This window comes from Trichechus manatus, unplaced genomic scaffold (genome assembly GCF_000243295.1).
Source record: "Trichechus manatus latirostris isolate Lorelei unplaced genomic scaffold, TriManLat1.0 scaffold00012, whole genome shotgun sequence".
NCBI classification, from domain to species: domain Eukaryota; kingdom Metazoa; phylum Chordata; class Mammalia; order Sirenia; family Trichechidae; genus Trichechus; species Trichechus manatus.
The window spans coordinates 6,378,705-6,392,938 of record NW_004443948.1 but is presented as its reverse complement, the minus strand read 5'-3'; the positions used below and the strand labels follow the sequence as shown (position 1 = coordinate 6,392,938).

The 14,234-nt window shown below is 35.8% G+C and overlaps 1 non-coding gene across 1 annotated transcript; it reads right to left on the bottom strand.

Moving 5' to 3' along the window:
- Window positions 1-259: 259 nt before the first annotated feature.
- LOC111819591 (U6 spliceosomal RNA) lies at window positions 260-366 on the bottom strand. The gene has a single exon (XR_002823177.1). It is a non-coding gene; the product is annotated as a U6 spliceosomal RNA (small nuclear RNA).
- Between the last annotated feature and the right edge of the window lie 13,868 nt (window positions 367-14,234).

Genomic DNA, 14,234 nt, shown 5'->3' with positions numbered 1-14,234 from the left:
GAAGGTACGAGGTATGAATCTAGGAAAATTGGAAGTTGTCAAAAATGAAATAGAATGCATAAAGACTGATATCCTAGGCATTGTTGTTATTGTTGTTATGTGCTTGTCGAGTCAGTTCCAACTCATAGCAACCACGCAGAGATCATATAGGACAGCGTAGAATTGCCCTATAAGGTTTCCAAGGAGTGGCTGGTGGATTTGAACTGCCGACCTTTTGGTTAGCATCCAAGTTCTTAATCACTGAGCCACCAGGGCTCCAAAAAATATGAAATGCTTCATGAATTCGTATGTCATCCTTGTGCAGGGGCCATGCTCATCTTCTCTGTATCGTTTCAATTTTAGTATAGGTGCTGCCGCAGGGAGCACTCCTGGGCATTAGTGAACTGAAATGGACTGGTATTGGCCATTTTGAATCAAACAGTCATGGTCTACTGTGCCAGGAATGACAAACTGAAGAGGAATGGAGTCACATTCATCACAAAAAGAGCTATCTTGAAGTACAACACTGTCAGTGATAGGATAATATCCTTATGTCTACAAGGAAGACCAGTTAATACAACTATTATTCAAATATACGCATCAACTACTAAGAACAAAGATGAAGAAATTGAAGATTTTTTTTACCCATTTCTGAAATTGATCAAACATGCAATCAAGATGCATTGACAATTACTGGCAATTGGAATGTGAAACCTGGAAACAAAGAAGAAGGATTGATAGTTGGAAAATAAGTCCTTGATGATAGAAACAATGCTAGAAATTGCATGATAAAATTTTGCAAGACCCATGACTTCTTCATTGCAAATACCTTTCTTCAACAACATAAACAGTGACTATACATGTGAGACCTTGCCAGATGGACGACACAGGAGTCAAATCAACTACATCTGTGGAAAGAGACTATGGAAAAGCTCAATATCATCAGTCAGCAAAAGGCCAGAGACCAATTGTGGAACAAGCCACCTTGCTCATATGCAAGGTCAAGGTGAAGTTGAAGAAAGTTAAAACAAGTCTATGAGGGCTAAAGTACAACCTTGAGTATATCCCACCTGAATTTAGAGACCATCTCAAGAATAGATTTCACACATTGAATGCTAATGACCAAAGACCAGATGAGTTATAGAATGACATAAAGGACATCATAAATGAAGGAAGCAAGAAGTCATTAAAAAGACAGGAAAGAAATAAAAGACCAAAATGAATGTCAGAAGAGAGTCTGAATATTGCTCCTGAATGGAGAGTTGCTAAAGCAAAAGGATGAAATGGTGAAGTAAAAGAGCTGAATAGGAGATTTCAAAGGCAGCCTGAGAAGACAAAGTAAAGTATTGTAATGATATGTGCAAAGACCTAGAGTTAGAAAACCAAGAGGGGAGAACATGCTAGGCATTTCTCAAGTTGAAAGAACTGAAGAAAAAATTCAAGCCTCAAGTTGCAATATTGAAGGATTCTAAGGGAAAATATTAAATGATACAGGAAGCATCAAAAGAAGATGGAAGAAATACACAGAGTCAGTATACCAATAAGAATTGGTTAACATTCAACCATTTGAGGAGGTAGCATACATTTAAGAACCAATGGTACTGAAAGAAGTCCAAGCTACACTGAAGGCACTGGTGAAAAACAAGCCTCCAGGAATTGACAGAATACCAGGTGACATGTTTCAACAAACAGATGCAGTACTGGAAGTGCTCACTCATCTATGCCAAGAAATTTGGAAAACAGCTACCTTGCTAACCAACTGTAAGAGATCTATATTTGTACCCATTCCAAAGAAAGGTAATCCAACAGAATGTGGAAATTATCAAAAAATATCATTAATATCATGCACAAACAAAATTTTGCTGAAGATCATTCAAAAGTGGTTCAGCAGTACATCGACAGGGAACTGCCAGAAATTCAAGGCAGTTACAGAAGAGGATGTGGAACAAGGGATATCATTGCTGATATCAGATGGGTCATGGCTGAAAACACAGAATATCAGTGTTTTATTGACTATGCAAAGGCATTCGACTGCGCGTATCATAACAAATTATGAATAATATTCTGAACAATGGGAATTCCAAAACACTTAATTTTGCTCATGAGGAATCTGTACTTAGGCTAACAGGCAGTCGTTCAAGCAGAAAAAGGGGACACCGTGTGGCTTAAAGTCAAGAAATGTGTGTCAGGGTTGTATCCTTTCACCATACTTAATGAATCTGTATGCTGATCAAATAATCTGAGAAGCTGGACTATATGAAGAAGAATGGAGCATCAGGACTGGAGGAAGACTCATAAACAACCTGCAATATACAGACGACAACCTTGCTTGCTGAAAATGAAGAGGTCTTGAAACACTTACTATGAAGATCAAAGACCAAAGTCTTCAGTATGGATTACACCTCAACATAAAGAAAACAAAAATCCTCACAACTGGACCAATAAGCAACCACATGATAAACGAAGAAAATATTGAAGTTGTAAAGGATTTCATCTTATTTGGATCCACAACCAACGCCCATGGAAGCAGCAGTCAAGAAATTAAACGATGCATTGCAATGGACAAATCTGCTGCAAAAGATCTCTTTAAAGTGCTAAAAAAGCAAAAATGTCACTTTAAAGACTAAAGTGTGCCTGACCCAAACCATGGTGTTTTCATTCACCTCATATGCATAGGTAAGCTGGACAATGAATAAGGAAGACCAAAGGATTGATGCCTTTGGATTGTGGTATTGGCAAAGAATATTTAACATACCAGGGACTGCAAAAAGAAGGAACAAATCTCTCTTGGAAGAAGAATGCTCAATTGAAGCAAACATGGCAAGACTTCATCTCACATACTATGAACATATTATCAGGAGGAACTGGTCCCTGGAGAAGGACATCATGCTTGGCAAACAGAGGGTCAACAAAAGACAGAAAGATCCTTAACAAGATGGATTGACACAGTGGCTGCAACAGTGGGCTCTAGCATAGCAATGATTATGAGGATGGTGCAGGGCTGGGCAGTGTTTGTTCTGTTGTACATAGAGTCCCTGTGAGTCAGAACCAACTTGATGGCACCTAACAACAAACAACAACATGTAAATATTAATAATTAGTTTTCAAATTTTAGAGTCCACTCTGAGCAAAACACAAAACAATTATTTGTTGTTATATAATATAAATATTAACCCTGAAAATGGAAATAAAGTAAAATATATCTGGCAGAAACTGAGAAATTGACATTATGAAGTAAGAAAAATAGAGAGAAGAAGAATACTGCTAGTATCTTCGGTGTACGTAGACAGGGACTCGGATATTAGCTAAGCTATTGAATTAACATTAAGAAGTAAATTATTAAGAGTTACAAATTGCCTTAGTTTGCTAATTCTTCTATAACAAAAACACCACAAGTGGGTGACATTAAGGAACAGAAATGTGTTTTCTCACAACCCTGGAGGCTAAAAGTCTAAATCAGAGTCTTGGCCATGTTGATTCCTTCCATGAGCCTCTCTCCTAGTTTCTGGTGACTGCCAGCAGTCCTTGGCATGATTTTGCTTGTAGATGATCCTCTCGTGGTATCTGTCTTCACCCTGTGTGTGTGTCTCTTTGTCTATTTTGTTCTTTTTATAAGACACAACTTAGAAGTGATTAGGTTTAGGACCCACCCTACTCTGGTATGACCTTGTTCACATAACAAAAGAAACCTCTGTTTCCAAATAGGGTCATATTTAAAGGTACAGTGGTTAAGACTTTAACACATATTTCAGGGGGACGTAATTCAATCCACAATACAAATGAAGCCAATAGAAGAACTAAAAGTAGTAATATAAATATCACACATTGAGGATAAGTATAACAGGTGGGAGAATATTAGTGAATTATCTTTCCTAGTGTAGTCAGTTTTTCTAGACTTTAGAAATGAAGAAAGAAATACAGTATAATTCTACTAGGTAGAGTTAGAGAGTTCACCAACAGAAGAACAGAAATTATTTTAAAATGTAAACTCTAGAAGAATGGGTTGAGAGAGACAGGAAGATAGACTATTGCTTTTCATTCCAAGCTCTTCTATATTATTTATTACCCTGTGACAGATGTTTTTGATTAAAAAAACATAACTTTATGAAATAAATACATATATTAGTGGATTGGATAATTAAAGAGAAAAAGAAGGCAGCAGAGGCAAGCAGGCAGGAAGGAGGGAAGGAGGGAAAAAAGGAAGAACTCTGGTTTTAGACTGAAACATTGAGTTCAGCTTGGTAATGTAAAATGGGCACAGGATTTAACAGAGCTGTATCATGGAATACTTTGAGCTTCTTTGGGTGAAATGTTATTTTCTTTGTATAAATTTGCCCTGCCTGTAAAGCATTGCATCTTCATGGTATTTTCCCAGTAATTATTTTCATAGCAAATCTGGAATGAAGGCTCCTAAGATTTTATGGAGGACATACAGCTATGAATACACTGTGCTGGACAGAAAAGAAACTGAAATGCAAAGCTGTAATACTTTAACCAAATAATGAATACTAAGGGAGCCCCTGGTGGTGCAGTGGTTAAGCCCTTGGCTGCTAACTGAAAGTCCAGCGGTTCGAACCCGCCAGCCCCTCTGTGAGAGAAAGATGTGGCAGTCTGCTTCCATGAAGATTTACAGTCTTGGAAACCCTACAGGGCAGCTCTACTCTGTCCTATAGTGTTGCTATGAATTGGAATCGACTCGAAGACAATGGATTATTAATGAATACTAAACTTATATTGGGTACTTAAATGCTTATGTTATATAATAGTCTAGAGTGAGATCTCCAGCCACTTTTTTTAACCTCTGTGTTTTACTTTTATCAACTCTAAAATGAGAATGATAATAACACTGCTCCACAAGGTGGTTAGGATTAAATGATACAATACATATAGAATATGATTCTGTAATGGGGCTCTTCTTATCTCTTAAGTTTTGGCTGGAAACACAATGGAAACAATGAATACTAATGACCCCTACATTTTAAAGTAAAATGCCTGCCTTGAATATAATACAAGTAAGCTAAGAAAATGACTTTTTCTGCCCCTAGCTCACAATGAGAAGAGACTTGAAAGATTAAATAGAGTGAGTTAAGGATTACTTTAGAAAATTAATTGTATAGATTTCTTTTCTGCCACCTTTTGGAAGCTTATGGAGATGGGGTTGTATCAGAAAATGACTACAAGAGCTTAACATGTAGACTGACACCTGACTCACACATGCCTCAAACGGCTAAAGGCAAGAGTCTGGCTGGAGTTGCCTAACTAGGGACAAAGGTCAGAGAGCAGAGGCTGGACTGCATGAACATGGGCAGGAACATGACCGTCAGCAGGAAATAAAGGTTTGTTTTTTCCCATAGGCAAGGACTGGGTCGTCTTAAAAGACACTCCACTCATAGTACTACCAGGATGGCCAAAGTGACTGCAATAGAATGGTTAACCCCAGAGCCTGAAAACAAGTCATTTAGCTGATAGCCATAGAGATAAATGGCCTCAAGAAACCGCAGATGGGAAATGTTCAATAGTTGGATTTTTTTTTTAAAAACCCACAGTAGAATTAATAGTTGGACAGCGGACACAAAAACAAGCACTAATGTCGTGTTGTTGTTGTCAGTTGCTTTTAAATAGGCTCTGACTCATGGCAACCTTATGTATAACAGAACAACATATTTCTCAGTCCTCCGTCATCTTCGTGTTTGAGTCTGTTGTTGTGGCTCTTGTGTCAGTCAGAATCATTGATGGTTTCCCTCATTTCCACTGACCCTCTACCAAATATGACGTCCATTTCTAGCAACTGGAATGTCACATCACACCTATATTAATCAAATAAGCTTTGTTTCTATTTCCTTTCTTCCGCCTATAGTCTTGAATGCTCCTTAGAAGCAAGGATGGCGAGACTACGTCTTACATACTTGGGGCATGTTGTCAGAAGGGATCAGTCCCTGGAGAAGGACATCATGCTTGATAAACTAGAGGGTCAGCAAAAAAGAGGAAAACCCTCGATGAGATGGATTGACACAGTGGCTGCGACAACGGGCTCAAGTGTCACAATAATCGTGAGGATGGCACAGGACCGGGCAGTGGTTCGTTCTGTTGTACATAGGGTCGCCATGAGTGGGAACCGACTCGATGATATCTAACAACAACAACATAGTCTTGAAGGCATTTTTCTTCTTCTGCTCCCCCATTCTGTTGCCTTTGACAGTCCTGAACCTGACTGAAGAATCTAACCCCATGGTCTTCCCCTACCTTCTCACTTCAAGTTTTCCAGACAGAATCGGAACTGAGCTGTGGGAGGAAGGCAACTTAATCAGATGAGAGATTGCTTTGAACTAGACTAGACTTCTTAATACCTAAAACTTACCAGAAAAGCAGTGATATCTGCACCGGGTTTTATACAGGGGTGAGGAATAATTATTTGCAGAGCTTATTTATAACTTTGCCACTCAAAGTTGGTCCACATGGCAGCAGCAGCAGCAGGATCTCCCAGGAGTTTGTTAGGTCTAGAGAGTTTTAGGCCCTACCCTGGACTTGCTTAATCAAAATATTCATTTTAACAAGCCTCCCAAGAGGTACACCTTGAAGTGCACTGGTTTTTAGTACAGTGGTGAGAAAAAGTAGTTTCCTTTTTTTTTTTAATGCCTACTCTTGATTCTAGTTCATTCCTCTAACTGATGGCATGTGAAAAATGTTTAAAACAATTTACTTGATTCTTATAGTGCTGAAGCGTCTCGAGCCACTATTGGGATGAATCAGCAAAGCAGCTTTTTTTTTTTTTTGTAACAAGTCAGACTGCCTGTAATGGACAAAAATTTAAAAATATAAGACAAATTTGCCTACTGAAGAATTAGCTCTAATAAACTATCCCATGTAAATAGCTTATAAGGCCTGCTTGGCAAGTTATGAGAGAGAGAGAGAGAGAGATATAAGTATGTACACATATATACGCATGCGTAGATATAGCATATTCATATGTATCTATATGCTATCATTATATTTATAGTATTATTAAATCATATATAAGCTATTCTTATTATTTACTTTCAAATTATTACATATATAGATATTTTTTGCTGACAATTTAGATGCATAAAGCTACATTATTCTCTTGTTTGAACAATTGATTCAATGGTCATATTTCTTTTCCTCATTCTCTATGTAGCTATTAAGTAAAAGTAAAAGAGTTTTATAAAGTAGTGTAATAGAGAAAAAAAGACTGTTTCTGGGAAAAGGGAGTATTACAGCAAAAGGGTAGAGGGAGATGTCTCCCCAGCCAAAAAAACTGAGATAGGCAGCTCTTGGCTGATCCAGAGCAGGTAGACAAGCCTTGCCTGATTAAGGCAGGCAATTTAGTGGTTTGGGATTTTGAGCTTTGACATTTCAGTGCCAATCATAACCAGGGAGTACGTACCACAACAGCTGGGATCTTTGTAATACCTTCAGGGAACAAACTTTTTTTTTGGTGCAAGAACTTAATCCCTACTCAACTACTTTCTGGGCCAAAGATTTCTCTAAGGCTTTACAGAAAAACTCACACCCGAAAAAAAAAAAAAGGCATTTAACCGTTTTGCCCATCCGCCCCACTTTCAATTCTCTGTGACCTTTAAAAAGTTAGTTGCACGCTCAGTTATTTTATAAGTCACAGTAGGTTCAAATTAATCTTATGGATAGGTTATTTTATAGCTAGTTAAAGGGATAGGCAGAGAATTTTAAAACCTTTGTCACCATCTCTGTTGTAGCAAAAATGTTATTTTTGGAGGTTACTGTATTTGCTTTATTTCTAGAAATTCACTTTATAATTTATAGAAGTATAGTAGACAAACAAAAATAACTGTTTTTTAATGTGGAAATAGAAATTAACAAGTATAAATTAATAAAAATGAACATATAAAGTAGATTTTGCTGGTTGTATTTTACATAAACAAAAAAATTCAAACAGTTTAATTATGGACTGTTTTACATTTTAGGTAATGAATATATGCTTACCAAAAGGTAAAATAGTTTCTAATTCTAATTTCTTCTCAGTGCTAATTTGGACATCTGTCTTAAGCTGTCTAACACTTTTAAAAATACTTATCTGTACAACCACCACTCAAGGGTCTATGGTTTGTTTTGTTTTTTGGTAAAGGATACTGACTTTGCCAGCAGTGTAAAAGATATCCTTTTTTCTTACCAAATTTTTCCAACTCTATTTATTTTCTATGCCTGGAGAAGAATCTAGCTTAATTTAAGATATTGAGCTAGCCCAAATCTACCAATCAGATAAACATATTTCAAGATCAAATAAAGCGTAATACTATGCATAGTTTTTACAAGATAAATAACTCCATGACTAAATTATTTATCTGTCCAAAATTGTATTTAATCTGTTTTTAGAACCATTTTACTTTGTCAATTTAAAGACATAAGTTTAGTTAAAGTAACTGATGATACTCTTCAAATAGTTGACTACTTGGCTCACACTGACAGAACAAGATATTAGACTATGCACCGTAGTCTTTAGGGTGCTTCTCCAATAAACTGTGCTACTTTTTGCCAATATGTGGTGTTTCCTGATCCCCATTTTGGATTCTTAAATAGGCTAAGAGAAGAGGAGGAGAAAGTACATACATAAGAGGGCCAGAGTATGTTAAGTGGCCAACAGGGTTGATGTCTTTGTTCCCAATCTTTAGGGGGTAGACAAATACCACTCGAATATCCTCGACAAATATAAATGGATCCTGCTACCAACAAAATGAAAACCAAAAAACCAAACCCATTGCCATCAAGTAGATTCCAACTCATAGCGACCCTATAGGACAGAGTAGAACTGCCCCATAGAGTTTCCAAGGAGCACCTGGTGGATTTGAACTGCCAACACTTTGGTTAGCAACCGTAGCTCTTAACTACTATGTCACCAGGGTTTCCACCAACAAACAATAAATAGAAATAAATAAACAAAACAATAAATAGAAACTAAAAAGAAACCCTCCCTTACTGGTACAGTTCTCTTTCTTTCTGAAATTTTTAATAACTGCTCAGTTAGCCATAGGCAACCAAAAGTGCCCAATCATATGTAGCAGAAATTTTAAAGTTAAATAATGCATGGTGTAGTGCTGCTTATTAAACTTTGCTTATATTATTATCTTAATTTAAAATACTTTAATATGCCCTCAAGTAGTTTAACAAATATAATGACAACTACAAAAGAGCAAATAAAAACTCCAAAGAAGTAGTAATTTTCCAATTTTGTTTTTTGTGTGTTTTGTTTTATCAGTTCACAGTTCTGTATGTCAGATGTACTGGCAGGCTTAACTGGATTCTCTGCTTAGGGTTTCATAAGCTCAAAACCAAGATGTTGGCTGGACTAAGATCCTACCCGGAGATTATAAGGAAGAATCCAGTTTCAAGTCCATTCAGGTTGTTGGCCAAATTCTGTTGGCCACTCTCCATTCTTCGCTGGTTGTTATCCAAGGGAACAGGACCTCGAGACCCCGTGTGTTCACTGGCATGTGACTCCCTACATCCTCAAGCCTACAACAACGCATCAAATTGCCCTTGTGCTTCAAAGCTCTGAATCTCTAACGCTCTTTTTCTACTACCCAGAGAAAATCTCAGCTTTCAAAGGAGCACCTAGGATTACATTAGAACCATGTTGTTAATTTCCCTGTCTTAAAATCAATTGGCCATATAAGACGATATAATCATGGGAGTGACATCTCATAATGTTCACGTGTTTGAAAGATTAGGGGGCCTGGAATCCTGATGGCCATTTTTCAAATTCTGCCTGCGACAATGATAAAGTAACTTTACTGAGAATAATTTTACAGACAAATTATTGTTACTCAAATGTGAAATTTGCTTAAAAAAAGAAAACAGTATTTTTATGTTTCAGTAAAAATACATGTTATTGCAATGTTTTTATTCCTCATTTCAACATTGCAGAAATGGTTAATATAATCAAGAACTTTATTTAGTTTTTAATTTGTTATTCACATCAGAAGCAATAAAAATTAAAAAAAAACCTTAAGAAGTAAGCATTTATGCAGTGAGAAAAGAATAACAGAACTCATAAAAAAATTGATTATTAGTATGACATGTTAGGTTAATTCAGAGTGCTCCCATTTTTTATTGAAAATTATATGAGCACAAAATTTGTATTTTCTACATTTCATATATTAAAAAAAGCAGTTGTTTAAAAAAAAACTCAAAGCACATTCTTAAATATTGTTACTGTTACTAAAATACCAGAATATGTTACAATAATATGAGAATGATTAAAAACAAGTAAGGGGAAATATAATAGGAATCATGGAACAATAAGTGAGTGGCTTATTGCTATGGTAAATTAGATATGGAGAAACATCAATTTGATTTAAAATTATGTTAGTGTAAAATTTATATTTGTTATATTGAATTCCTAATCTTTTAAATAACTCAAAGTACATTATTAAATTTATTATTCAAGTATGAGAATTATTAGAAATGGCTAAGGAGAAAGAGACAAGAACAGAAATAAAAGAAAAAGAGAGAATAGAGAAAAATATTCTTCTAAAAAACCTAAATGTCATTTTATAATCTACTGTAGGAATTGGTAAACTATTACTTAAAGTATATAGTAAAAATGTATAGTAAATATTTTAGGCTAGCAGGTCATATGGTCTCTGGGGCAACTACTCAACTCAGCTGTTGTAGCACAAACATAAAGGTAAACAAATGCGCATGGCTATGTTCTAATAAAAATTTATTTACAAATGGGTGGTTTGCCTGGAGTTTTTAGTTGACCACAGATCTAAGGCATGGATTTTCTATTTGAAGACCCTCTAAATTCAGATGTCTGACCAATCTAATCATAGCACCGCTTCTGCTGCTACTACTACTACTACTACTTCTTCTTCTTTCTCCTCCTCCTCCTCCTATACTTCTTTTTAACAGCTTTATTGAGATACAATTCACACACCATACAATTCACCTATTTAAAGTGGGTCATTCAATGATTTTTGGTATTTTGACAGATATATGATAGCATCACCACAATCAATTTTAGAATAGTTTCATCATTTCAATAAGAAAGCTTTTCCACAATTTAGCTATTACCCCCACTATCCTTTCACATCCTCCAACCCTCATCAATTACTAATCTAATTTCTGTCTTTATAGTTTTTCCTCTTCTGGATATTTCATATGAATGGAATCATATAATTTGTGGTCTTTTATCGCTGAGTTCTTTTACTTAGTATAATGTTTTCAGAGTTCATCTATCTTGTACTTCATTCATTGTCATGGGTGAATAATATTTGATTGTTTGGATATACCATATTTTGTTTTTCCATTCATCAGTTGATAGACACTTGTTTCTCCCCCCTGCTTTTATCTATTATGAATTATGCTGGTATAAACATTAGTGTCCAAGTTTCATGGTGATATACGTTTTCATTTCTCTTGGGTCTATATCTCAGAGTGGAATTGCTGGGTCATATAACTCTAAAACAAACCAACCAACCAGTTGCAGTTGAGTCAGACTAGAGCTGCCCTGTAGGGTTTCCAAGGAGTGGGCTACTGGATTCCAACTGCCAACCTTTTGGTTAGCAGTCATAGCTCTTATGTTTAATCATTTCAGGAACTGCTAGACTGTTTTAAAAATTTGCTCCAACATTATACATTATCACCAGCAGTGTATGAAGGTCTTGATTTCTCCTCATCCTTAAAGCTTATTATTATCTGACTTTTTAATGATAGATACCTTATTGAGTGCAAAGTGGTATCATACTGTGGTTTTGATTTGCATTTACCTGAAGACTGCTGATGTTGAGCGTCTTTTCACGTACGTATTGGACATTTGTATATCTTATTTGGAAAAATGTCTATGAAGATCCTTTGGCCATTTTTAGGTGAATTGTTTGTCTTTTTTATTATTGAGTTGTAAGAATTCTTTATGTATTCTGGATATAAATCCTTTATCAGATATATGATTTGTAAATATTTTCTTCTGTGAGTTGTAATTTCAATTTCTTCATGGTGTTCTTCGAAGCACAAAAATTTTTAATTTTGATGAAGTCCAATTTATCTGTTTTTCTTTAGTTGCTAATGCTTTGATGTCATATCTAAGAATCCTTTGTCAAATCCAAACTCATAAAGATTCACACTATGTTTTCTTCTGAAAGTATTATAGTTTTATCTCTTACATTTATCTTTGATCTATTTTGAGTTAATTTTTGTATATGGTGTGAAATAAGGGCCCAACCTCATTCTTTTGCGTATGTCTATTCAGTTATCTAGAGTCCCTGGGTGGTGCAAATGGCTAATGATCTCAGCTACTAACTGAAAGGTGCCTTGGAAGAAAGGCCTGGTAACCTACTTCTGAAAAATCAGTCATTGAAAATGCTAAGCAGCACAAGTCTGCTCTGACACACACAAGATCTCCATGAGTCTGAACTGACTCGATGATAATTGTCTGGCTTATCCAGTTGTCACAGCACCATATGTTGAAAAGACTATTTTCTCCCAGTTAGATAAACTTGGCACCTTTGTAAAAACTCAGTTGACCAGAGGCATATGGTTTTATATCTGGACTCTCAATTTTATTCCATTGATCTATATGTCCACCCTTGTGCCACTACAATATTGCCTTGATTAGCATTGCTTTGAAATAAATTTTGATATCAGGAACTGTGGGCCCTCAAACTTTTTTTGTTTCGTTTTTTACAAGATTGTTTTAGCTTTTCTGGGTCCCATACAATTCCACATGAGTTATACAATCAACTTATCAATTTCTACGAAGAAGTCAACTGAGATTCTGATAGGGTATATTGAATTTGTAGATCAATTTGAAGAATATTGCCATCTTGATAATATTAAGTCTACTGATCCACGAATATGGGATGTTTTTCCACTTACTTAGATCTCCAACTTCTTTCCACGATAGTTTTTTTTTTTAGAGTATAAGTTTTGCATATCTTTTTCAAATTTTATTCCTAAGTATTTTATTCATTTTGCTGCTATTGTAAAGAGTATTGATTTCTTAATTTTATTTTTTGATTGTTCATTGAAAGTGTATAGAATTAATTCTTGTATATTGACTACATACCCTGTGATCTTGCTAAAACTCTGTATTAGTTCTAATTATTTTTAGTGAATTCTTAGGATTTTCTATATACAACATCATATTATCTGAGAATAGAGATAATTTTACTTCTTACTTTCAAACCTGGAAATACATCTTTGTTTTAATTAATGAATTTATTTGTTTATTTATTGCCTGTTGCATATTTTTTTTGCTGGGAACTGGGTATTTTAAGTAATATATTGTAGCAAGTCTAGTTATTGCCACCCCCCTTGTTTATTTGTTTGCCTCTTTATTTGTTTGGTAACTGACTAGATTATTTTAGTAAAGTATACTCCTTCCTCCCCTTGCAGTGTTCAGCTTTGGATGTTGCTCCTTAGGGAGGCATAGCTTTCTGTATTCCCACAGTCACTCTGGAATGATAGTGGTTTTAGCAGGGCTATCTTTGTCTCATTCCCTGGTTTGATGGAACTTTTACCCCATCTCTTGCTTCATTGGTGAACTTATGTCCAAAGCCTGTTCTTTACCATAATTCAATGTTTTGTCTAGGATGATTGATATGTGAAGGGATTAGCCACCATCTGTAGTCCCTCAGTATCATAGTTAAGCTCTCAACTACTAGGCAAAAGGCTGGCAGTTTGAACCCACCCAGAGGCACCTTCGAAGACAGTCCTGGTGATCTGCTTCCAAAAGGTCACAGCCTTGAAAAACATATGGAGCAATTCTATTCTGCACACATGGCATCATCATGAGTCTGAATCGACCTGATGGCAACTACCACCACCACCAACAGTCACCATCTAGCCAACTCAAGCAGAAAACCTAGCTAAGAGAAAAAATTAGACCAAAAAAAGTGGAAAACTGAGAGATGGGGCAGATGACAGAGACAGAGAGAATCCTAATGGCATCACTTGAACTCATGAACCTAGCTATGCCTAGAACCAGTTCTATTAGTAGTAAATTTTCAGCAAAGTGTGATTTTAATCTCTACTTTTTGCTCACAACAGTTTTAACTGCTCTTTCTGTAATTGCAACACAAGAAGTGCTGCCTAGTACAGCAATTGATACTACTGAATGGGTTAGGAAAAAAACAGGAGACTGGAATATTTAGAAAAGCTGATTAGGTTAAATTGGAATGAAAGGAAATCTGATCTCCATTTATATTATAGAATAAGCTTCTGAAAGGTCACAGCCTTGAAAACCCTCTGAAGCAGTTCTA